This window comes from Taudactylus pleione, unplaced genomic scaffold (genome assembly GCF_031769625.1).
Source record: "Taudactylus pleione unplaced genomic scaffold, aTauple2 ptg000384l, whole genome shotgun sequence".
NCBI classification, from domain to species: domain Eukaryota; kingdom Metazoa; phylum Chordata; class Amphibia; order Anura; family Myobatrachidae; genus Taudactylus; species Taudactylus pleione.
The window spans coordinates 667,904-675,159 of record NW_028284785.1 but is presented as its reverse complement, the minus strand read 5'-3'; positions in this window follow the sequence as shown (position 1 = coordinate 675,159).

The window sequence follows — 7,256 nt, the reverse complement described above, 5'->3', positions numbered from 1 at the left end:
CCTGGGACAGCAGTGACAGAACGACTGTAGGATGGGGGGATTATATCCGCCTCTGTAGCAGCTATGCTATATTACTGTTATGTATGAGCAACCCACCTATCCACACACAGTACTGTAAGTCAGGCTGGCCCTTGGTGCTGGGCGGTGTGTGAGAGAAATGCCGGGCAGAGTGCCCATAAAAAAGGCTCTGAGGAGAACACTGCTGTGACAGAGACAGTCCTCAGATGCAGTGATAGAAATGACCATGTCTCTCACTCCTGCACCCTCCCCTCCTTCTTACCGCTCCCTTTATGATATGTAAATAATAGACCAGGGGTTCCCAACCACAGTCCTCAAGGCACACTAACAGTCCAGGTTTTAGGGATAGCCATGCTTGAGCACAAGTGACTTAGGCCCTCATTCAGAGCCGTACGCTCTGAGCAGAGCGCACGCTCTGAATGAGGGCCGGGCTCCATATTCATGGAGCGTCCTCCTGGACGCTCGTATAGCTGTGGGTCACCACCCACAGGCTATACGAGCGTGCTTTTTGATGGCCGCGATGGTCGAGACCATCGCGACCATCGAAATTGCGAGCCGGAGCCTGCGGTTGAGGTTTTCAGCCGCAAGCTCCGGAGTGATTTTGACTCTATCAGAGCCAAAATCACTCCCACTGACATCACTAGTGATGTCAGTGGGCCGGCTTCTGATGGGAGGCGTTCCCGTGGGAACGCCCCCGTCAGGGAGGCACGCCCCCGGCACGCCCACCAAAGGGGGCGTGCTGTCAATCAACATTGACAGCACGCCCCCTTTGATCGGACACAACGAGCGAAGGACTTTCTTTCGCTCGTCGCGTCTGGCGCATGCGCACGACGGAGCTCCCTCCGTCGTGCGCATGCTCAGTGCATAACATCGACCCACTTGCGAGCGGACAGCCGCTCGCGAGTGGGTCTGAATCAGGCCCTTAATTAGTACCTCAGTTATATTGATTTAACCATCTGTGCACAATCATGGATATCACTAAAACCAGGACTGTTAGGGCTCTATTTATTATTATTTTTACTAAAATAAAGTGAAAAAGGGTGTTTTCACACCCTTTCACATTATTTTAGTATCACCTATAGTTATTACAGGGCAATTGGAGTAGAATTCGTAAAATTCTACTACAACCCTTAAGTATCACTTATTTTTAGTAATCTGATCGCATTTCCCATAATTGTAATGGGAAATGTGATCTGTCTGGTAGTTACTAAAAATAAATAGTGAAAAAAAAACCGGGGAAGGCCCTGTGATAATAATGCCACCTGGAGGTGTCGTTATCCAGGGTCTCCCCCGGTTACCGGGCTTCTACTCTGCTGTAACAGGCAGAGCAGAGCCCGGAGCCAGTCCCAGTGATCAGCTGTGTGGTCTAAACAGACCGCAAGCTGATCACTGCTAAAAAAAAAAGTAAAAAAAAAATTTTCTTACCTGACTCCAGGGAGCGGTGATCGGGGCTCCGGTGATGTTCTCCCTCCGGTCAGCTGGTGTCCCATAGTGCACTGCGGCCCGGTCATCAGGTGACCATGTCCCAGTGCAGTATGGGATGTCAGCTGACCGGAGGCATGGAAGACATCACCGATGCACCGATGACTTCAGGTAAGTGCTATTGAGGGAGGGAGGGTCACGGGGGGGGGTCGTGGGGGGGTCCGCGATCGCAGTCGGTGGGGCTTAATGACGGGGTGTAGCAGTGACGGCCGGTCGGCGCATGCTTCGGCACTTTGTCACGGTATTTTTTGCGAAAATACCGTGACTAGTGTGCGGATGGGATTCGCAGGGATAGAGCTTTCTCGCAAGCTCTGTCCCTGCAAGGGATTTGTAGTAAATCCCTGTGAATTTGCAATGCGAATTCAGTCGATAATATCACACTACAATCTGCATTACAAATGCGGATTGTAGTAAATAGTGCCTTGAGGACCGAGGTTGGGAATCACTGTAATAGACAGTTACTTACCATCATTAGCACGGCTAGATGGAGACCTGTGTGTTTCTGCCTCCCCCTGCTGGTAGGAAAAGATGGACTTAGAAAATACTAAGGGCTCTATTTATTAACATTATTTTTACTAAAATAAAGTGAAAAAGGGTGTTTTCACACCCTTTTCACATTATTTTAGTATCACCTGTATTTATTACAGGCCAATTGGAGTAGAATTAGTAAAATTCTACTCCAACCCCCAGTATCACTTATTTTTAGTAAAGCAGATCGCATTTCCCATAATTGTAATGGGAAATGTGATCCGACCAGAGTTACTAAAAATAAATTGTAAAAAAATACCGGGGGAAGCCCTGTGATAATAACGCCACCTGGAGGTGGCGTTATCCAGGGTCTCCCCCGGTTACCAGGCTCCCACTCTGCTCTAACGGGGAGAGCAGAGGCGGGAGCCGGTACCAGTAATTAGCTATGTGGTCTAAGTAGACCGCAAGCTGATTGCTGTAAAAAAAAGAAAAAAAAAATTAAACATTTTTTTTTTCACTTACCTGACTCCAGGGACCGGTGATCGGGCCTCCGGTGATGGCTCCTCTCCGGTCAGCTGGTCTCCCACAGTGCACTGGGGCCCGGTCATCAGGTGATCGGGCCCCAGTGCAGTATGGGAGATCACCTGATCGGGAAGCCCGGAGAAGACCACCGGAGGCCAGGAGGATGCAGGTAAGTGTAATGAAGGGAGGGGGGGTCGCGGAGGGGGGGGGGGTAGCGGGGGTCCGCGATCGCGGGGGGGCGGGGCTTAGCGTCGGTGAGGGGGTAGTAGCGGTGGTCGGTCGGCGCATGCGCGGGCTCTTAGTCGCGGTATTTTTTCCGAAAATACTGCGACTAGAGTGCGGATGGGATCCGCAGGGACAGAGCTTTATCGCAAGCTCTGTCCCTGCAAGGGATTTATAGTAAATCCCTGTGATATTGCCTGAATTCGCAATGCGAATTCACTCGGTAATATCACACTACAATCCGCATTCAATATGCGGATTGTAGTAAATAGAGCCCTAAGACACAGGTTCTCCGACTCGGTCCTCACGACCCCAAACAGTGCATGATTTCCAGGTCTCCTCATAGAATCACAAGTGAAACAATTAGCTCCACCAGTGGAACTTTTAAAATATGTCAGTAAGTAATGAATACATCTGTGAACCTGCTGGGTGACCTGGAAAACATGACCTGTGTGGGGTCCTGAGGCCCGAGTTTGAGAACCTCTGTAGTAAAACAATGGGGTCTATTCATCATCACTTAATTTCTACAATAGCAGGCGAAAATTAAATTTTTCACCTACTTTTGTAGAAATTATGTGTCAGACCCATTTATCAATCCTGTAATGCAGGAGACATCGCAGCTATCTCCTGGTTACAATTCTTCCCCGATAATTTCCACAGTCCCTATACTTTAGTATGTGGACGTAGAAATTATGTAATTCATCAAGTTCCGAATAATCTTTTTTCGGCCGTAACACAGCAATATATGGGGATGTAACACAGCAGATACAACTTTGTAGTAGGGGTGAGCGGGTTCGGTTTTACTCTGATTTACTCGGATCTTTAAACGGCATTTTATTGGCTATCGCCTATCATGTGTTTTGGATAGCCAATATAATAAATCCGAATTTGCGGTAAAGTGGCGATAAGAACCAAGTAAATCCGAGTAAAACCAAGCCTGCACATCCCTACTTTGTAGCTATTACTATATGAAACAAAATAATGAATAATGAATAAAATATATAAAATAAATATTTTTATACAGTACTTACACTACACTACACTTTACAGGAGGTGCTGGTACTCTGGGCTATACAGGAGGCGCTGGTACTCTGTGGTGTACAGGAGGCACTGGTAGTCTGTGGTGTACAGGAGGCGCCTGCTACTCTGGTACTCTAAGCTGTACAGGAAGTGCTGGTACTCTGGGCTGTACAGGAGGTGCTGGTACTCTGGGCGGTACAGGAAGTGCTGGTACTCTGGGCTGTACAGGAGGTGCTGGTACTCTGGGTGGTACAGTAAGTGCTGGTATTCTGGGCTGTACAGGAGGTGCTGGTACTCTGGGCTGTACAGGAGGTGCTGGTACTCTGGGCTGTGCAGGAAGTGCTGGTACTCTGGGCTGTGCAGGAGGCACTGGTACTCTGGGCTGTGCAGGAGGTGCTGGTACTCTGGGCTGTACAGGAGGTGCTGGTACTCTGGGCTGTACAGGAGGTGCTGGTACTCTGGGCTGTACAGGAGGTGCTGGTACTCTGGGCTGTACAAGAGGTGCTGGTACTCTGGGCTGTACAGGAGGTGCTGGTACTCTGGGCTGTACAGGAGGTGCTGGTACTCTAGGCTGTGCAGGAGGTGCTGGTACTCTGGGCTGTGCAGGAGGTGATGGTACTCTGGGCGGTACAGTAAGTGCTGGTACTCTGGGCTGTACAGGAGGTGCTGGTACTCTGGGCTGTACAGGAGGTGCTGGTACTCTGGGCTGTTCAGGAGCTGCTGGTACTCTGGGCTGTGCAGGAGGTGCTGGTACTCTGGGCTGTACAGGAGGTGCTGGTACTCTGGGCTGTACAGGAGGTGCTGGTACTCTAGGCACAGCTGGAACAAGAGGTATGTACATTTTATATAAGATATTTATTTGGAAAGCTCAGGGTATGCATACTGACCCTCCTACTACACTGTAACATATAACATTATTTATGAGGGTGGTAGCGCGATATGGTATTAGGCAGGATTGTGTGTGTGCTCTCATATCTGTGTGTGTTTGTCTCTATTGGGTTCAGTGGTGTAACTAGGGGGGGTCGAGCAGGGGTACGTGCCCTGGGTGCCGTGGCAGGCCCAGCAAAGGGGGGCGCTGCTGGTTAGGGCATCGTACCCACACCGACCAAAGAATTTGATATCACTCTATTGAGCAGGCAACTGTGCCTGCTGGTGCTGGCTGGGCTGACTGTAGGGGGAGCTGCAGCAGAAGCATGCAGCCTTTCACAGGTAGTCTTCCCATTCTCTATCCTGACAGCTGCCGCTGGGTGACATGATTCTTCCAGGGCAACCAGGTGTGTATTAGGTTTTTTTGCTGCGCGGGGGGGCAGTGTTCTGTTTATGTGGCTGGCTGCATTTGTGTGAAAGAGGTGTGTGTGTGTGTGTGTCTGTGTAGGCTTTGTCAGTGTGCGTGTGTGTACAGATGGGTACACATATATCTAGCCTCTTTGTGCATTAACTAGCCCATCGAGTCGCGCCATGCCATGGTGTGACTCGGTAACGCCAAGTGTCTTTTCGTACGTCTTTATACATTCAAATGCATCTTATTTGCACAACGATGCAACTAGATAGCACAAGCAGCTTCTGCTGATTAAAATGATATGCAGCATGCTTATGTTCTGTGTGTGTGACTACGGGTGTATCTGCATGTGAAATGCTACGTTACAGTGTCAGTGGATGTAACACTGTAATGTAGCATTAGCATGCAGATACAGCCGCAGTCACACACAGAACATAGGCATGCTGCATATCATTTTAATCAGCAGAAGCAGCTTGTGTCATCTAGTTGCATAGTTGTGCAGATAAGCTGCATTTGAAGGTAAAAAGATGCACAAAAAGACACCTGGTGCAACCAAGTCACACTGAGCTCTCGCATTATGTGTGGTGCGACTTGTAGCGCACGAATGATAAATGTATGTGGGTACATCTGTATGTATGCGTCAGTGTGTGTGTGTGTGTGTATGTATGTGTCAGTGTGTGTATCTGTGTCAGTGTGTGTGTTAGTTTGTGTCTGTGTCCATCAAATACACATGAAAATTTGACAAGCCAACAAAAATGTAAATATTCAGCTCTTCATTCACATGTCCTGATGGTGTGCTGAGAGACTACAGAGGGAGGATGGGTGATGGTGTGCTGAGAGATGATGCAGGGGAGGATGGGTGATGGTGTGCTGAGAGATGATGCAGGGAGGATGGGTGATGGTGTGCTTAGAGACGACGCAGGGGAGGATGGGTGATTGTGTGCTGAGAGACGATGCAGGGGAGGATGGGTGATGGTGTGCTGAGAGATGACACAGGGGAGGATGGGTGATGCTGTGCTGAGAGACGACGCAGGGGCGGATGGGGATGGTGTGCTGAGAGACGACGCAGGGGAGGATGGGTGATTGTGTGCTGAGAGATGACGCAGTGGGAAGGTGATGGTTTTGCTGAGAGACAACGTGGGGAGGAGATGATGGTGTGGCTAAGAGATGACGTCTTCCAGCTCCCGCACTGAATGATGGGAGAGACATCATCTCCCACAGTGCCGAGCGGGACTGGAGCGGCGGGCAAAGGAGTGAAGATTCCGGTAAGTAAATTATGTGTTTTGTGTGTGTGTGTGTGTCTTATGTGTAAAAAGAATTTCTGCTGGGGGCACTATATAGTGGGCACTGCATAGGGGGCACTATATAAGGGGCACTATATATTAGGCACTGCATAAGGGGTACAACTGGGGGTACTGTATAAGGGGTACTATATATTGGGCACTATTGGGGGCACTGCATAATGGGTACTACTGGGGGCACTGTATAAGGGGCACTATATATTGGGCACTACTGGGGGCACTGTAAAAGGGGCACTACTGGGGTCACTGTATATTGGGCACTACTAGGGGCACTGCATAAGGGGCACTACTGGGGGCACTATATAAGGGGCACAACTGGAAGCACTGCATAAGGGGTACTACTGGGGCACTGTATAAGGAGCACTACTGGGGGAACTGTATAAGGAATACTACTGGGGGCACTATATATTGGGCACTACTGGTGGCCCTGCATAAGGGGCACTGTATATTTTGCACTACTGGGGCACTGTATATTGGGCACTACTGGTGGCCCTGCATAAGGGGCACTATATTTTGCACTACTGGGGGCACTGTATATTGGGCACTACTGGGGGCACTGCATAAGGGGCACAGTATATTGGGCACTACTGGGGGCATTGTATAAGGGGCACTACTGAGGAAACTGCATAAAGGGCACTACTGGGGGCACTGTATAAGGGGCACTATTGGGTGCACTATATATTGGGCACTGCATAATGTGCACTACATCAGGGGGCATTGCATAAGGGGCACTACTACTGGGAGCACTGCATAAGGGTCACTACTACTAGGGGCATTGAATAAGGGGTACTACTACTGGGGGCACTAAAGTGCATATGGAATGGAAAGGAATGTTCCCAGAGTGATGAGAAACGGTGGTGTGTCATGTTGACACGCCCCCATTTTTCAGTGACTACATACAAAATAATGATGTAAAGACCATTGAAAAATGTGTATGCACAGAA